This window comes from Phyllobates terribilis, unplaced genomic scaffold (assembly GCF_046119375.1).
Source record: "Phyllobates terribilis strain yellow unplaced genomic scaffold, ASM4611937v1 Scaffold_6__1_contigs__length_29720123, whole genome shotgun sequence".
In the NCBI taxonomy this organism is placed as follows: domain Eukaryota; kingdom Metazoa; phylum Chordata; class Amphibia; order Anura; family Dendrobatidae; genus Phyllobates; species Phyllobates terribilis.
Window position 1 is genome coordinate 9,953,614 of NW_027362766.1, and position 20,944 is coordinate 9,974,557.

Genomic DNA, 20,944 nt, shown 5'->3' on the forward strand with positions numbered 1-20,944 from the left:
ATCATTAAGAGGGAGTGGCAGAAGGACAGCCATGTGGACAGTCCGAGCAGGATACTCCCCGCCAACAGGGAGTGGCAGAAGGACGGCCATGTGGACAGTCCGAGCAGGATACTCATCATTAACAGGGAGTGGCAGAAGGATGGCCATGTGGACAGTCCGATCAGGATACTCGCCGCCAACAGGGAGTGGCAGAAGGACGGCCATGTGGACAGTCCGAGCAGGATACTTCCCGCCAACAGGGAGTGGCAGAAGGACGGCCATGTGGACAGTCCGAGCAGGATACTCATCATTAACAGGGAGTGGCAGAAGGACGGCCATGTGGACAGTCCGAGCAGGATACTCACCACCAACAGGGAGTGGCAGAAGGACGGCCATGTGGACAGTCCGAGCAGGATACTCCCCGCCAACAGGGAGTGGCAGAAGGACGGCCATGTGGACAGTCCGAGCAGGATACTCATCATTAACAGGGAGTGGCAGAAGGACGGCCATGTGGACAGTCCGATCAGGATACTCACCGCCACCAGGGAGTGGCAGAAGTATGGCCATGTGGACAGTCCGATCAGGATACTCATCATTAACAGGGAGTGGCAGAAGGACGGCCATGTGGACAGTCCGATCAGGATACTCACCGCCACCAGGGAGAGGCAGAAGGATGGCCATGTGGACAGTCCGATCAGGATACTCACCGCCACCAGGGAGAGGCAGAAGGATGGCCATGTGGACAGTCCGATCAGGATACTCATCATTAACAGGGAGTAGCAGAAGGACAGCCATGTGGACAGTCCGAGCAGGATACTCCCCGCCAACAGGGAGTGGCAGAAGGACGGCCATGTGGACAGTCCGAGCAGGATACTCATCATTAACAGGGAGTGGCAGAAGGACGGCCATGTGGACAGTCCGATCAGGATACTCACCGCCAACAGGGAGTGGGAGAAGGACGGCCATGTGGACAGTCCGAGCAGGATACTCATCATTAACAGGGAGTGGCAGAAGGACGGCCATGTAGACAGTCCGATCAGGATACTCGCCGCCAACAGGGAGTGGCAGAAGGACGGCCATGTGGACAGTCCGAGCAGGATACTCCCCGCCCACAGGGAGTGGCAGGATGGCCATGTGGACAGTCCGATCAGGATACTCATCATTAACAGGGAGTGGCAGAAGGACAGCCATGTGGACAGTCCGATCAGGATACTCACCAACAGGGAGTGGCAGAAGGACGGCCATGTGGACAGTCCGATCAGGATACTCACCAACAGGGAGTGGCAGAAGGACGGCCATGTGGACAGTCCGAGCAGGATACTCATCATTAACAGGGAGTGGCAGAAGGACGGCCATGTGGACAGTCCCGATCACGAGGCGTCCTGCTCTGGAAAACAAACTTCTGGTAACGTGAAGTACTGTGCAGACTACGCACACAGAGCGGGTATTGTGGGCTGTAGTATACTCTGCACTGTGCGGCTTACTGTGCAGGTTGTAGAGGCGTCATATACCTGTGCGCAGGCCTCAGACAGTCCACCAGGAGCGACGCTCAAAATAATCCTCCCCGAAGAGCAGATTCGACATAATGACTTCTCCTCTGGGGATATTGTCACGCAGGCCAAACACAGAGCACGTCACATGCGTGTGCGGCCGGCGGAGATAACTCCTACCTGTACCCTGGCACTAGAGCCGCCATCTCTACAGACCTCCACCCCTACTGTCCAAAGATGTAGAGGGTGCAATGCAGAAAAACAGCACCGCGGCTGTATCGTGTGAACAGCCTACAACACTATATTGCACACCCCCTTTTCTGTCCTTGGGGTGAGATCTGAAGAATGAGGCAGAATATTAAGAGGCCTCAATTGGGTGGGAGAGGGGGGTCTAGAATATAGTAACAAGAGGCGGGGGATGGGAGACTGCCATGGCAGGAGCTACTGATCGGTCATCATGGCCACCAGCGATCCAGAAGGTGAATGCACCACAGCGAGGATGATCCGGGGTCTGTGTGACCAATGAGTAAGGGGGATGGGAAAACCTACATATGTGAGGGATGTGATCGTAAGCTCCTGGGCCCGAAGCGCGACCCATCATGTACAGCCCTACAGCACCCTACATATGTGAGGGATGTGATTGTAAGCTCCTGGACCCGAAGCATGACCCATCATGTACAGCCCTGCAGCACCCTACATATGTGAGGGATGTGATTGTAAGCTCCTGGGCCCGGAGCACGACCCATCATGTACAGCTCTATTGCACCCGACGTATGTGAGCAATGTGATCGTAAGCTCCTGGGCCCGAATGTACAGCCCTACAGCACCCTACATATGTGAGGGATGGGATCGTAAGCTCCTGGGCCCGAAACACGACCCATCATGTACAGCCCTACAGCACCCTACAAATGTGAGGGATGTGATTGTAAGCTCCTGCGCCCGGAGCATGACCCATCATGTACAGCCCTACAGCACCCTACATATGTGAGGAATGGGATCGTAAGCTCCTGGGCCCGAAGCATGACCCATCATGTACAGCCCTACAGCACCCTACATATGTGAGGGATGTGATTGTAAGCTCCTGGGCCCGGAGCATGACCCATCATGTACAGCCCTACAGCACCCTACATATGTGAGGGATGTGATCGTAAGCTCCTGGGCCCGAAGCATGACCCATCATGTACAGGCCTACAGCACCCTACATAGGTGAGGAATGTGATTGTAAGCTCCTGGACCCGGAGCACGACCCATCATGTACAGCCCTACAGCACCCTACATATGTGAGGAATGTGATTGTAAGCTCCTGGACCTGGAGCACGACCCATCATGTACAGCCCTACAGCACCCTACATATGTGAGGAATGTGATTGTAAGCTCCTGGGCCCGAAGGACGACCCATCATGTACAGCCCTACAGCACCCTACATAGGTGAGGAATGTGATTGTAAGCTCCTGGACCCGGAGCACGACCCATCATGTACAGCCCTACAGCACCCTACATATGTGAGGAATGTGATTGTAAGCTCCTGGGCCCGAAGCATGACCCATCATGTACAGCCCTACAGCACCCTACATAGGTGAGGGATGTGATCGTAAGCTCCTGGACCCGGAGCACAACCCATCATGTACAGCCCTACAGCACCCTACATATGTGAGGAATGTGATCGTAAGCTCCTGGGCCCGGAGCACGACCCATCATGTACAGCCCTACAGCACCCTACATATGTGAGGAATGTGATTGTAAGCTCCTGGGCTCGAAGCACGACCCATCATGTACAGCCCTACAGCACCCTACATATGTGAGGGATGTGATTGTAAGCTCCTGGACCCGAAGCACGACCCATCATGTACAGCCCTACAGCACCCTACATATGTGAGGGATGTGATCGTAAGCTCCTGGGCCCGGAGCACGACCCATCATGTACAGCCCTACAGCACCCTACATATGTGAGGGATGTAATTGTAAGCTCCTGGGCTCGAAGCGCGACCCATCATGTACAGACCTACAGCACCCTACATATGTGAGGGATGTGATTGTAAGCTCCTGGGCCCGAAGGACGACCCATCATGTACAGCCCTACAGCACCCTACATATGTGAGGAATGTGATCATAAGCTCCTGGGCCCGAAGCATGACCCATCATGTACAGCCCTACAGCACCCTACATATGTGAGGGATGTGATTGTAAGCTCCTGGGCCGGTAGCGCGACCCATTATGTACAGCCCTACAGCACCATACATGTGTGAGGAATGTGATTGTAAGCTCCTGGGCCGGGAGCACGACCCATCATGTACAGCCCTACAGCACCCTACATATGTGAGGGATGTGATCGTAAGCTCCTGGGCCGGGAGCACGACCCATCATGTACAGCCCTACAGCACCCTACATATGTGAGGGATGGGATTGTAAGCTCCTGGGCCCGAAGCACGACCCATCATGTACAGCCCTACAGCACCCTACATATGTGAGGAATGTGATCGTAAGCTCCTGGGCCCGAAGCATGACCCATCATGTACAGCCCTACAGCACCCTACATATGTGAGGAATGTGATCGTAAGCTCCTGGACCCGAAGCACGACCCATCATGTACAGCCCTACAGCACCCTACATATGTGAGGAATGTGATTGTAAGCTCCTGGACCCGAAGCACGACCCATCATGTACAGCCCTACAGCACCCTACATATGTGAGGAATGTGATCGTAAGCTCCTGGGCCCGAAGCACGACCCATCATGTACAGCCCTACAGCACCCTACATATGTGAGGGAAGTGATCGTAAGCTCCTGGGCCCGGAGCACGACCCATCATGTACAGCCCTACAGCACCCTACATATGTGAGGGATGTGATTGTAAGCTCCTGGACCCGAAGCATGACCCATCATGTACAGCCCTACAGCACCCTACATATGTGAGGAATGTGATCGTAAGCTCCTGGGCCCGAAGCATGACCCATCATGTACAGCTCTACAGCACCCTACATATGTGAGGGATGTGATCGTAAGCTCCTGGGCCCGGAGCACGACCCATCATGTACAGCCCTACAGCACCCTACATATGTGAGGGATGTGATTGTAAGCTCCTGGACCCGAAGCATGACCCATCATGTACAGCCCTACAGCACCCTACATATGTGAGGAATGTGATCGTAAGCTCCTGGACCCGAAGCACGACCCATCATGTACAGCCCTACAGCACCCTACATATGTGAGGAATGTGATTGTAAGCTCCTGGACCCGAAGCACGACCCATCATGTACAGCCCTGCAGCACCCTACATATGTGAGGGATGTGATCGTAAGCTCCTGGGCCCGGAGCACGACCCATCATGTACAGCCCTACAGCACCCTACATATGTGAGGAATGTGATCGTAAGCTCCTGGGCCCGAATGTACAGCCCTACAGCACCCTACATATGTGAGGGATGGGATCGTAAGCTCCTGGGCCCGAAACACGACCCATCATGTACAGCCCTACAGCACCCTACAAATGTGAGGGATGTGATTGTAAGCTCCTGCGCCCGGAGCACGACCCATCATGTACAGCCCTACAGCACCCTACATATGTGAGGAATGGGATCGTAAGCTCCTGGGCCCGAAGCGCGACCCATCATGTACAGCCCTACAGCACCCTACATATGTGAGGGATGTGATTGTAAGCTCCTGGGCCCGGAGCATGACCCATCATGTACAGCCCTACAGCACCCTACATATGTGAGGGATGTGATCGTAAGCTCCTGGGCCCGAAGCATGACCCATCATGTACAGGCCTACAGCACCCTACATAGGTGAGGAATGTGATTGTAAGCTCCTGGACCCGGAGCACGACCCATCATGTACAGCCCTACAGCACCCTACATATGTGAGGAATGTGATCGTAAGCTCCTGGGCCCGAAGCATGACCCATCATGTACAGGCCTACAGCACCCTACATAGGTGAGGAATGTGATTGTAAGCTCCTGGACCCGGAGCACGACCCATCATGTACAGCCCTACAGCACCCTACATATGTGAGGGATGTGATCGTAAGCTCCTGGGCCCGGAGCACGACCCATCATGTACAGCCCTACAGCACCCTACATATGTGAGGAATGTGATTGTAAGCTCCTGGACCCGAAGCACGACCCATCATATACAGCCCTACAGCACCCTACATATGTGAGGGATGTAATTGTAAGCTCCTGGGCCCGAAGGACGACCCATCATGTACAGCCCTACAGCACCCTACATATGTGAGGAATGTGATCATAAGCTCCTGGGCCCGAAGCATGACCCATCATGTACAGCCCTACAGCACCCTACATATGTGAGGGATGTGATTGTAAGCTCCTGGGCCGGTAGCGCGACCCATTATGTACAGCCCTACAGCACCATACATGTGTGAGGAATGTGATCGTAAGCTCCTGGGCCCGAAGCATGACCCATCATGTACAGCCCTACAGCACCCTACATATGTGAGGAATGTGATTGTAAGCTCCTGGACCCGAAGCACGACCCATCATATACAGCCCTACAGCACCCTACATATGTGAGGGATGTAATTGTAAGCTCCTGGGCCGGTAGCGCGACCCATCATGTACAGACCTACAGCACCCTACATATGTGAGGGATGTAATTGTAAGCTCCTGGGCCCGAAGGACGACCCATCATGTACAGCCCTACAGCACCCTACATATGTGAGGAATGTGATCATAAGCTCCTGGGCCCGAAGCATGACCCATCATGTACAGCCCTACAGCACCCTACATATGTGAGGGATGTGATTGTAAGCTCCTGGGCCGGTAGCGCGACCCATTATGTACAGCCCTACAGCACCCTACATATGTGAGGAATGTGATCGTAAGCTCCTGGGCCCGAAGCATGACCCATCATGTACAGCCCTACAGCACCCTACATATGTGAGGAATGTGATCGTAAGCTCCTGGACCCGAAGCACGACCCATCATGTACAGCCCTACAGCACCCTACATATGTGAGGAATGTGATTGTAAGCTCCTGGGCCCGAAGCACGACCCATCATGTACAGCCCTACAGCACCCTACATATGTGAGGGATGTGATCGTAAGCTCCTGGGCCCGGAGCACGACCCATCATGTACAGCCCTACAGCACCCTACATATGTGAGGGATGTGATTGTAAGCTCCTGGACCCGAAGCATGACCCATCATGTACAGCCCTACAGCACCCTACATATGTGAGGAATGTGATCGTAAGCTCCTGGACCCGAAGCACGACCCATCATGTACAGCCCTACAGCACCCTACATATGTGAGGAATGTGATTGTAAGCTCCTGGACCCGAAGCACGACCCATCATGTACAGCCCTACAGCACCCTACATATGTGAGGGATGTGATTGTAAGCTCCTGGACCCGAAGCATGACCCATCATGTACAGCCCTGCAGCACCCTACATATGTGAGGGATGTGATCGTAAGCTCCTGGGCCCGGAGCACGACCCATCATGTACAGCTCTATTGCACCCGACGTATGTGAGCAATGTGATCGTAAGCTCCTGGGCCCGAATGTACAGCCCTACAGCACCCTACATATGTGAGGGATGGGATCGTAAGCTCCTGGGCCCGAAACACGACCCATCATGTACAGCCCTACAGCACCCTACAAATGTGAGGGATGTGATTGTAAGCTCCTGCGCCCGGAGCATGACCCATCATGTACAGCCCTACAGCACCCTACATATGTGAGGAATGGGATCGTAAGCTCCTGGGCCCGAAGCGCGACCCATCATGTACAGCCCTACAGCACCCTACATATGTGAGGGATGTGATTGTAAGCTCCTGGGCCCGGAGCATGACCCATCATGTACAGCCCTACAGCACCCTACATATGTGAGGAATGTGATCGTAAGCTCCTGGGCCCGAAGCATGACCCATCATGTACAGGCCTACAGCACCCTACATATGTGAGGGATGGGATCGTAAGCTCCTGGGCCCGAAACACGACCCATCATGTACAGCCCTACAGCACCCTACAAATGTGAGGGATGTGATTGTAAGCTCCTGCGCCCGGAGCATGACCCATCATGTACAGCCCTACAGCACCCTACATAGGTGAGGAATGTGATTGTAAGCTCCTGGACCCGGAGCACGACCCATCATGTACAGCCCTACAGCACCCTACATATGTGAGGAATGTGATCGTAAGCTCCTGGGCCCGAAGCATGACCCATCATGTACAGGCCTACAGCACCCTACATAGGTGAGGAATGTGATTGTAAGCTCCTGGACCCGGAGCACGACCCATCATGTACAGCCCTACAGCACCCTACATATGTGAGGAATGTGATTGTAAGCTCCTGGACCTGGAGCACGACCCATCATGTACAGCCCTACAGCACCCTACATATGTGAGGAATGTGATTGTCAGCTCCTGGGCCCGAAGCATGACCCATCATGTACAGCCCTACAGCACCCTACATAGGTGAGGAATGTGATTGTAAGCTCCTGGACCCGGAGCACGACCCATCATGTACAGCCCTACAGCACCCTACATATGTGAGGAATGTGATCGTAAGCTCCTGGGCCCGGAGCACGACCCATCATGTACAGCCCTACAGCACCCTACATATGTGAGGAATGTGATTGTAAGCTCCTGGGCTCGAAGCACGACCCATCATGTACAGCCCTACAGCACCCTACATATGTGAGGGATGTGATTGTAAGCTCCTGGACCCGAAGCACGACCCATCATGTACAGCCCTACAGCACCCTACATATGTGAGGGATGTGATCGTAAGCTCCTGGGCCCGGAGCACGACCCATCATGTACAGCCCTACAGCACCCTACATATGTGAGGAATGTGATCGTAAGCTCCTGGGCTCGAAGCATGACCCATCATGTACAGACCTACAGCACCCTACATATGTGAGGGATGTGATTGTAAGCTCCTGGGCTCGAAGCGCGACCCATCATGTACAGACCTACAGCACCCTACATATGTGAGGGATGTGATTGTAAGCTCCTGGGCCCGAAGGACGACCCATCATGTACAGCCCTACAGCACCCTACATATGTGAGGAATGTGATCATAAGCTCCTGGGCCCGAAGCATGACCCATCATGTACAGCCCTACAGCACCCTACATATGTGAGGGATGTGATTGTAAGCTCCTGGGCCGGTAGCGCGACCCATCATGTACAGCCCTACAACACCATACATGTGTGAGGAATGTGATTGTAAGCTCCTGGGCCGGGAGCACGACCCATCATGTACAGCCCTACAGCACCCTACATATGTGAGGGATGGGATTGTAAGCTCCTGGGCCGGGAGCACGACCCATCATGTACAGCCCTACAGCACCCTACATATGTGAGGGATGTGATCGTAAGCTCCTGGGCCGGGAGCACGACCCATCATGTACAGCCCTACAGCACCCTACATATGTGAGGGATGGGATTGTAAGCTCCTGGGCCCGAAGCACGACCCATCATGTACAGCCCTACAGCACCCTACATATGTGAGGAATGTGATCGTAAGCTCCTGGGCCCGAAGCATGACCCATCATGTACAGCCCTACAGCACCCTACATATGTGAGGAATGTGATCGTAAGCTCCTGGACCCGAAGCATGACCCATCATGTACAGCCCTACAGCACCCTACATATGTGAGGGATGTGATCGTAAGCTCCTGAACCCGAAGCACGACCCATCATGTACAGCCCTACAGCACCCTACATATGTGAGGAATGTGATTGTAAGCTCCTGGGCCCGAAGCACGACCCATCATGTACAGCCCTACAGCACCCTACATATGTGAGGGATGTGATCGTAAGCTCCTGGGCCCGGAGCACGACCCATCATGTACAGCCCTACAGCACCCTACATATGTGAGGGATGTGATTGTAAGCTCCTGGGCCCGAAGCATGACCCATCATGTACAGCCCTACAGCACCCTACATATGTGAGGAATGTGATCGTAAGCTCCTGGGCCCGAAGCATGACCCATCATGTACAGCCCTACAGCACCCTACATATGTGAGGGATGTGATTGTAAGCTCCTGGGCCCGAAGCATGACCCATCATGTACAGCCCTACAGCACCCTACATATGTGAGGAATGTGATCGTAAGCTCCTGAACCCGAAGCACGACCCATCATGTACTGCCCTACAGCACCCTACATATGTGAGGAATGTGATCGTAAGCTCCTGGACCCGAAGCACGACCCATTATGTACAGCCCTACAGCACCCTACATATGTGAGGGATGTGATTGTAAGCTCCTGGGCCCGAAGCACGACCCATCATGTACTGCCCTACAGCACCCTACATATGTGAGGAATGTGATCGTAAGCTCCTGGACCCGAAGCACAACCCATTATGTACAGCCCTACAGCACCCTACATATGTGAGGAATGTGATCGTAAGCTCCTGGGCCCGAAGCACGACCCATCATGTACAGCCCTACAGCACCCTACATATGTGAGGAATGTGATCGTAAGCTCCTGAACCCGAAGCACGACCCATCATGTACAGCCCTACAGCACCCTACATAGGTGAGGAATGTGATCGTAAGCTCTTGGACCCGGAGCACGACCCATCATGTACAGCCCTACAGCACCCTACATAGGTGAGGAATGTGATCGTAAGCTCTTGGAACCGGAGCACGACCCATCATGTACAGCCCTACAGCACCCTACATAGGTGAGGAATGTGATCGTAAGCTCTTGGACCCGGAGCACGACCCTCCATGTACAGCCCTACAGCACCCTACATATGTGAGGAATGTGATCGTAAGCTCCTGGACCCGAAGCATGACCCATCATGTACAGCCCTACAGCACCCTACATAGGTGAGGAATGTGATCGTAAGCTCCTGGGCCCGAAGCACGACCCATCATGTACAGCCCTACAGCACCCTACATATGTGAGGAATGTGATCGTAAGCTCCTGGACCCGGAGCACGACCCATCATGTACAGCCCTACAGCACTCTACATATGTGAGGAATGTGATCGTAAGCTCCTGGGCCCGAAGCACGACCCATCATGTACAACCCTACAGCACCCTACATATGTGAGGGATGTGATCGTAAGCTCCTGGACCCGGAGCACGACCCATCATGTACAGCCCTACAGCACTCTACATATGTGAGGAATGTGATCGTAAGCTCCTGGGCCCGAAGCACGACCCATCATGTACAGCCCTACAGCACCCTACATATGTGAGGAATGTGATCGTAAGCTCCTGGGCCCGAAGCACGACCCATCATGTACAGCCCGACAGCACCCTACATATGTGAGGAATGTGATCGTAAGCTCCTGGGCCCGAAGCACGACCCATCATGTACAGACCTACAGCACCCTACATATGTGAGGAATGTGATTGTAAGCTCCTGGACCCGGAGCACGACCCATCATGTACAGCCCTACAGCACCCTACATATGTGAGGAATGTGATCGTAAGCTCCTGGGCCCGAAGCATGACCCATCATGTACAGCCCTACAGCACCCTACATATGTGAGGAATGTGATCGTAAGCTCCTGGACCCGAAGCACGACCCATCATGTACAGCCCTACAGCACCCTACATATGTGAGGAATGTAATTGTAAGCTCCTGGGCCCGAAGGACGACCCATCATGTACAGCCCTACAGCACTCTACATATGTGAGGAATGTGATCGTAAGCTCCTGGGCCCGAAGCATGACCCATTATGTACAGCCCTACAGCACCCTACATATGTGAGGAATGTGATCGTAAGCTCCTGGGCCCGAAGCACGACCCATCATGTACAGCCCTACAGCACCCTACATATGTGAGGAATGTGATCGTAAGCTCCTGGGCCCGAAGCATGACCCATCATGTACAGCCCTACAGCACCCTACATATGTGAGGAATGTGATCGTATGCTCCTGGGCCCGAAGCATGACCCATCATGTTCAGCCCTACAGCACCCTACATATGTGAGGAATGTGATCGTAAGCTCCTGGGCCCGAAGCATGACCCATCATGTACAGCCCTACAGCACCCTACATATGTGAGGAATGTGATTGTAAGCTCCTGGGCCCGAAGCATGACCCATCATGTTCAGCCCTACAGCACCCTACATATGTGAGGAATGTGATCGTAAGCTCCTGGGCCCGAAGCATGACCCATCATGTTCAGCCCTACAGCACCCTACATATGTGAGGAATGTGATCGTAAGCTCCTGGGCCCGGAGCACGACCCATCATGTACAGTCCTACAGCACCCTACATATGTGAGGAATGTGATCGTAAGCTCCTGGGCCCGAAGCATGACCCATCATGTTCAGCCCTACAGCACCCTACATATGTGAGGAATGTGATCGTAAGCTCCTGGGCCCGAAGCATGACCCATCATGTACAGCCCTACAGCACCCTACATATGTGAGGAATGTGATTGTAAGCTCCTGGGCCCGAAGCATGACCCATCATGTACAGCCCTACAGCACCCTACATATGTGAGGAATGTGATTGTAAGCTCCTGGGCCCGGAGCACGACCCATCATGTACAGCCCTACAGCACCCTACATATGTGAGGAATGTGATCGTAAGCTCCTGGGCCCGAAGCATGACCCATCATGTACAGCCCTACAGCACCCTACATATGTGAGGAATGTGATCGTAAGCTCCTGGGCCCGAAGCATGACCCATCATGTACAGCCCTACAGCACCCTACATATGTGAGGAATGTGATTGTAAGCTCCTGGGCCGGGAGCACGACCCATCATGTACAGCCCTACAGCACCCTACATATGTGAGGAATGTGATTGTAAGCTCCTGGGCCCGAAGCACGACCCATCATGTACAGCCCTACAGCACCCTACATATGTGAGGAATGTGATTGTAAGCTCCTGGGCCCGAAGCACGACCCATCATGTACAGCCCTACAGCACCCTACATATGTGAGGAATGTGATCGTAAGCTCCTGGACCCGAAGCACGACCCATCATGTACAGCCCTACAGCACCCTACATATGTGAGGAATGTGATCGTAAGCTCCTGGACCCGAAGCACGACCCATCATGTACAGCCCTACAGCACTCTACATATGTGAGGAATGTGATTGTAAGCTCCTGGGCCCGGAGCACGACCCATCATGTACAGCCCTACAGCACCCTACATATGTGAGGAATGTGATCGTAAGCTCCTGGGCCCGAAGCACGACCCATCATGTACAGCCCTACAGCACCCTACATATGTGAGGAATGTGATCGTAAGCTCCTGGGCCCGAAGCACGACCCATCATGTACAGCCCTACAGCACTCTACATATGTGAGGAATGTGATTGTAAGCTCCTGGGCCGGGAGCACGACCCATCATGTACAGCCCTACAGCACCCTACATATGTGAGGAATGTGATTGTAAGCTCCTGGGCCCGAAGCACGACCCATCATGTACAGCCCTACAGCACCCTACATATGTGAGGAATGTGATTGTAAGCTCCTGGGCCCGAAGCACGACCCATCATGTACAGCCCTACAGCACCCTACATATGTGAGGGATGTGATCGTAAGCTCCTGGACCCGAAGCACGACCCATCATGTACAGCCCTACAGCACCCTACATATGTGAGGAATGTGATCGTAAGCTCCTGGGCCCGGAGCACGACCCATCATGTACAGCCCTACAGCACCCTACATATGTGAGGAATGTGATTGTAAGCTCCTGGACCCGAAGCACGACTCATCATGTACAGCCCTACAGCACCCTACATATGTGAGGAATGTGATTGTAAGCTCCTGGGCCCGAAGCACGACCCATCATGTACAGCCCTACAGCACCCTACATATGTGAGGGATGTGATCGTAAGTGTAGCGCCGGCGTCCCTGCCCTCTGCTAGGCAAGGACGCTGTTCCTCTCACCCCTCTGCTCCGTGCCCGGCGTCCTCCTCCTGCTCTGCTGGCAGCGCGCGCTCCTTCCCGGCAACTGTGCTTAAGGCGCGCGCGCGCGCGCGCTCCCTCCCTCTTAAAGGGGCCGCGCGCGCCGTCCTAAGGAGTCCCCGGCCAATGGCCGGAGGACTTCACCATATATAAGGCACCTCCTCCAAAATGGAGGTGCCCGAGCAATGTTGTTGCACTGTTCACTACTCTGCTTCAGCCCTCAGGTCCCGTTGCCAGTTACCTGCCAGATACCTGCCAGTCTGCTGTCTAATTCCTGCCTGATATTCTGCTACCTGCCTGCTAGCCTGAAGTCCGACGGTCTGCCTACCGACTCCTGTCAGTCTGTCTAAGGACCAGCTTGCCCGCTCACCTGGGAGCGCACATCTGTTACCTGCCTGCTAGACTACCTGGAGGCTCCGCCGTCACGTGCTGTGACCACCTGCCTGTCCAGTGACTCCTGTCCGCTCACCTGGGAGCGCACACCTGTTACCTGCCTGCTAGCCTACCTGGAGGCTCCGCCGTCACGTGCTGTGACCACCTGCCATTCCAGAGACTCTCGCTTGCTCACCTGGGAGCTCACATCAACCATCTGCCTGCTAGCCTACCTGGAGGCTCTGCCATCACAGGTCGTACCTACCCTTTACCCAGAGACTGCCCCGGTCACTTGCCGTGACCTCCTGCCCGTTCATCCAGAGACTGCCCCGGTCACTTGCCGTGACCTCCTGCCCGTTCATCCAGAGACTGCCCCGGTCACTTGCCGTGACCTCCAGCCCGTTCACTCAGAGACTGTCCCGGTCACCTGCTGTGACTGCCTGCCCGTCTTCCCTGGTCACCACCCGCTCCCTTACAAGGACCGCCCCCTTGTATAGTAGCTCAGAGGTTCCGCCTCCCAGACCCGTTACAGTAAGCTCCTGGACCCGAAGCACGACCCATCATGTACAGCCCTACAGCACTCTACATATGTGAGGGATGTGATTGTAAGCTCCTGGACCCGGAGCACGACCCATCATGTACAGCCCTACAGCACCCTACATATGTGAGGGATGTGATTGTAAGCTCCTGGGCCCGGAGCACGACCCATCATGTACAGCCCTACAGCACCCTACATAGGTGAGGGATGTGATCGTAAGCTCCGGCGCCCGAAGCACGACCCATCATGTACAGCCCTACAGCACCCTACATATGTGAGGAATGTGATTGTAAGCTCCTGGGCCGGGAGCACGACCCATCATGTACAGCCCTACAGCACCCTACATATGTGAGGGATGTGATCGTAAGCTCCTGGGCCGGGAGCACGACCCATCATGTACAGCCCTACAGCACCCTACATATGTGAGGGATGTGATTGTAAGCTCCGGAGCCCCAAGCATGACCCATCATGTACAGCCCTACAGCACCCTACATAGGTGAGGGATGTGATTGTAAGCTCCTGGGCCGGGAGCACGACCCATCATGTACAGCCCTACAGCACCCTACATATGTGAGGGATATGATCGAAAACTCCTGGAGCCGGAGCATGACCCATCATGTACAGCCCTACAGCACCCTACATATGTGAGGGATGTGATCGTAAGCTCCTGGGCCGGGAGCATGACCCATCATGTACAACCCTACAGCACCCTACATATGTGAGGGATGTGATTGTAAGCTCCTGGGCCCGGAGCACGACTCATCATGTACAGCCCTACAGCACCCTACATATGTGAGGAATGTGATCGTAAGCTCCTGGGCCCGGAGCACGACCCATCATGTACAGCCCTACAGCACCCAACATATGTGAGGAATGTGATCGTAAGCTCCTGGACCTGGAGCACGACTCATCATGTACAGCCCTACAGCACCCTATATATGTGAGGAATGTGATCGTAAGCTCCTGGGCCCGAAGCACGACCCATCATGTACAGCCCTACAGCACCCTACATATGTGAGGAATGTGATCGTAAGCTCCTGGACCCGAAGCACGACCCATCATGTACAGCCCTACAGCACCCTACATATGTGAGGAATGTGATCGTAAGCTCCTGGACCCGAAGCACGACCCATCATGTACAGCCCTACAGCACTCTACATATGTGAGGAATGTGATCGTAAGCTCCTGGACCCGAAGCATGACCCATCATGTACAGGCCTACAGCACCCTACATATGTGAGGAATGTGATTGTAAGCTCCTGGGCCCGAAGCACGACCCATCATGTACAGCCCTACAGCACCCTACATATGTGAGGAATGTGATTGTAAGCTCCTGGGCCCGAAGCACGACCCATCATGTACAGCCCTACAGCACCCTACATATGTGAGGAATGTGATCGTAAGCTCCTGGGCCCGAAGCATGACCCATCATGTACAGCCCTACAGCACCCTACATATGTGAGGAATGTGATTGTAAGCTCCTGGGCCCGAAGCATGACCCATCATGTACAGCCCTACAGCACCCTACATATGTGAGGAATGTGATTGTAAGCTCCTGGGCCCGGAGCACGACCCATCATGTACAGCCCTACAGCACCCTACATATGTGAGGAATGTGATCGTAAGCTCCTGGGCCCGAAGCATGACCCATCATGTACAGCCCTACAGCACCCTACATATGTGAGGAATGTGATCGTAAGCTCCTGGGCCCGAAGCATGACCCATCATGTACAGCCCTACAGCACCCTACATATGTGAGGAATGTGATCGTAAGCTCCTGGGCCGGGAGCACGACCCATCATGTACAGCCCTACAGCACCCTACATATGTGAGGAATGTGATTGTAAGCTCCTGGGCCCGAAGCACGACCCATCATGTACAGCCCTACAGCACCCTACATATGTGAGGAATGTGATTGTAAGCTCCTGGGCCCGAAGCACGACCCATCATGTACAGCCCTACAGCACCCTACATATGTGAGGAATGTGATTGTAAGCTCCTGGGCCCGAAGCACGACCCATCATGTACAGCCCTACAGCACCCTACATATGTGAGGAATGTGATCGTAAGCTCCTGGACCCGAAGCACGACCCATTATGTACAGCCCTACAGCACTCTACATATGTGAGGAATGTGATTGTAAGCTCCTGGGCCCGGAGCACGACCCATCATGTACAGCCCTACAGCACCCTACATATGTGAGGAATGTGATCGTAAGCTCCTGGGCCCGAAGCACGACCCATCATGTACAGCCCTACAGCACCCTACATATGTGAGGAATGTGATCGTAAGCTCCTGGGCCCGAAGCACGACCCATCATGTACAGCCCTACAGCACTCTACATATGTGAGGAATGTGATTGTAAGCTCCTGGGCCGGGAGCACGACCCATCATGTACAGCCCTACAGCACCCTACATATGTGAGGAATGTGATTGTAAGCTCCTGGGCCCGAAGCACGACCCATCATGTACAGCCCTACAGCACCCTACATATGTGAGGAATGTGATTGTAAGCTCCTGGGCCCGAAGCACGACCCATCATGTACAGCCCTACAGCACCCTACATATGTGAGGAATGTGATCGTAAGCTCCTGGGCCCGGAGCACGACCCATCATGTACAGCCCTACAGCACCCTACATATGTGAGGGATGTGATTGTAAGCTCCTGGACCCGAAGCACGACTCATCATGTACAGCCCTACAGCACCCTACATATGTGAGGAATGTGATCGTAAGCTCCTGGGCCCGAAGCACGACCCATCATGTACAGCCCTACAGCACCCTACATATGTGAGGGATGTGATCGTAAGCTCCTGGACCCGAAGCACGACCCATCATGTACAGCCCTACAGCACCCTACATAGGTGAGGGATGTGATCGTAAGCTCCTGGGCCGGGAGCACGACCCATCATGTACAGCCCTACAGCACCCTACATATGTGAGGAATGTGATTGTAAGCTCCTGGGCCCGAAGCACGACCCATCATGTACAGCCCTACAGCACCCTACATATGTGAGGAATGTGATTGTAAGCTCCTGGGCCCGAAGCACGACCCATCATGTACAGCCCTACAGCACCCTACATATGTGAGGAATGTGATTGTAAGCTCCTGGGCCCGAAGCACGACCCATCATGTACAGCCCTACAGCACCCTACATATGTGAGGAATGTGATCGTAAGCTCCTGGGCCCGGAGCACGACCCATCATGTACAGCCCTACAGCACCCTACATATGTGAGGGATGTGATTGTAAGCTCCTGGACCCGAAGCACGACTCATCATGTACAGCCCTACAGCACCCTACATATGTGAGGAATGTGATCGTAAGCTCCTGGGCCCGAAGCACGACCCATCATGTACAGCCCTACAGCACCCTACATATGTGAGGGATGTGATCGTAAGCTCCTGGACCCGAAGCACGACCCATCATGTACAGCCCTACAGCACCCTACATAGGTGAGGGATGTGATCGTAAGCTCCTGGGCCGGGAGCACGACCCATCATGTACAGCCCTACAGCACCCTACATATGTGAGGAATGTGATTGTAAGCTCCTGGGCCCGAAGCACGACCCATCATGTACAGCCCTACAGCACCCTACATATGTGAGGAATGTGATTGTAAGCTCCTGGGCCCGAAGCACGACCCATCATGTACAGCCCTACAGCACCCTACATATGTGAGGAATGTGATTGTAAGCTCCTGGGCCCGAAGCACGACCCATCATGTACAGCCCTACAGCACCCTACATATGTGAGGAATGTGATCGTAAGCTCCTGGACCCGAAGCACGACCCATCATGTACAGCCCTACAGCACTCTACATATGTGAGGAATGTGATTGTAAGCTCCTGGGCCCGGAGCACGACCCATCATGTACAGCCCTACAGCACCCTACATATGTGAGGAATGTGATCGTAAGCTCCTGGGCCCGAAGCACGACCCATCATGTACAGCCCTACAGCACCCTACATATGTGAGGAATGTGATCGTAAGCTCCTGGGCCCGAAGCACGACCCATCATGTACAGCCCTACAGCACTCTACATATGTGAGGAATGTGATTGTAAGCTCCTGGGCCGGGAGCACGACCCATCATGTACAGCCCTACAGCACCCTACATATGTGAGGAATGTGATTGTAAGCTCCTGGGCCCGAAGCACGACCCATCATGTACAGCCCTACAGCACCCTACATATGTGAGGGATGTGATTGTAAGCTCCTGGGCCCGAAGCACGACCCATCATGTACAGCCCTACAGCACCCTACATATGTGAGGAATGTGATCGTAAGCTCCTGGGCCCGGAGCACGACCCATCATGTACAGCCCTACAGCACCCTACATATGTGAGGGATGTGATTGTAAGCTCCTGGACCCGAAGCACGACTCATCATGTACAGCCCTACAGCACCCTACATATGTGAGGAATGTGATTGTAAGCTCCTGGGCCCGAAGCACGACCCATCATGTACAGCCCTACAGCACCCTACATATGTGAGGAATGTGATCGTAAGCTCCTGGGCCCGAAGCATGACCCATCATGTACAGCCCTACAGCACCCTACATATGTGAGGAATGTGATCGTAAGCTCCTGGGCCCGAAGCATGACCCATCATGTACAGCCCTACAGCACCCTACATATGTGAGGAATGTGATCGTAAGCTCCTGGGCCGGGAGCACGACCCATCATGTACAGCCCTACAGCACCCTACATATGTGAGGAATGTGATTGTAAGCTCCTGGGCCCGAAGCACGACCCATCATGTACAGCCCTACAGCACCCTACATATGTGAGGAATGTGATTGTAAGCTCCTGGGCCCGAAGCACGACCCATCATGTACAGCCCTACAGCACCCTACATATGTGAGGAATGTGATTGTAAGCTCCTGGGCCCGAAGCACGACCCATCATGTACAGCCCTACAGCACCCTACATATGTGAGGAATGTGATCGTAAGCTCCTGGACCCGAAGCACGACCCATTATGTACAGCCCTACAGCACTCTACATATGTGAGGAATGTGATTGTAAGCTCCTGGGCCCGGAGCACGACCCATCATGTACAGCCCTACAGCACCCTACATATGTGAGGAATGTGATCGTAAGCTCCTGGGCCCGAAGCACGACCCATCATGTACAGCCCTACAGCACCCTACATATGTGAGGAATGTGATCGTAAGCTCCTGGGCCCGAAGCACGACCCATCATGTACAGCCCTACAGCACTCTACATATGTGAGGAATGTGATTGTAAGCTCCTGGGCCGGGAGCACGACCCATCATGTACAGCCCTACAGCACCCTACATATGTGAGGAATGTGATTGTAAGCTCCTGGGCCCGAAGCACGACCCATCATGTACAGCCCTACAGCACCCTACATATGTGAGGAATGTGATTGTAAGCTCCTGGGCCCGAAGCACGACCCATCATGTACAGCCCTACAGCACCCTACATATGTGAGGAATGTGATCGTAAGCTCCTGGGCCCGGAGCACGACCCATCATGTACAGCCCTACAGCACCCTACATATGTGAGGGATGTGATTGTAAGCTCCTGGACCCGAAGCACGACTCATCATGTACAGCCCTACAGCACCCTACATATGTGAGGAATGTGATCGTAAGCTCCTGGGCCCGAAGCACGACCCATCATGTACAGCCCTACAGCACCCTACATATGTGAGGGATGTGATCGTAAGCTCCTGGACCCGAAGCACGACCCATCATGTACAGCCCTACAGCACCCTACATAGGTGAGGGATGTGATCGTAAGCTCCTGGGCCGGGAGCACGACCCATCATGTACAGCCCTACAGCACCCTACATATGTGAGGAATGTGATTGTAAGCTCCTGGGCCCGAAGCACGACCCATCATGTACAGCCCTACAGCACCCTACATATGTGAGGAATGTGATTGTAAGCTCCTGGGCCCGAAGCACGACCCATCATGTACAGCCCTACAGCACCCTACATATGTGAGGAATGTGATTGTAAGCTCCTGGGCCCGAAGCACGACCCATCATGTACAGCCCTACAGCACCCTACATATGTGAGGAATGTGATCGTAAGCTCCTGGGCCCGGAGCACGACCCATCATGTACAGCCCTACAGCACCCTACATATGTGAGGGATGTGATTGTAAGCTCCTGGACCCGAAGCACGACTCATCATGTACAGCCCTACAGCACCCTACATATGTGAGGAATGTGATCGTAAGCTCCTGGGCCCGAAGCACGACCCATCATGTACAGCCCTACAGCACCCTACATATGTGAGGGATGTGATCGTAAGCTCCTGGACCCGAAGCACGACCCATCATGTACAGCCCTACAGCACCCTACATAGGTGAGGGATGTGATCGTAAGCTCCTGGGCCGGGAGCACGACCCATCATGTACAGCCCTACAGCACCCTACATATGTGAGGAATGTGATTGTAAGCTCCTGGGCCCGAAGCACGACCCATCATGTACAGCCCTACAGCACCCTACATATGTGAGGAATGTGATTGTAAGCTCCTGGGCCCGAAGCACGACCCATCATGTACAGCCCTACAGCACCCTACATATGTGAGGAATGTGATTGTAAGCTCCTGGGCCCGAAGCACGACCCATCATGTACAGCCCTACAGCACCCTACATATGTGAGGAATGTGATCGTAAGCTCCTGGACCCGAAGCACGACCCATCATGTACAGCCCTACAGCACTCTACATATG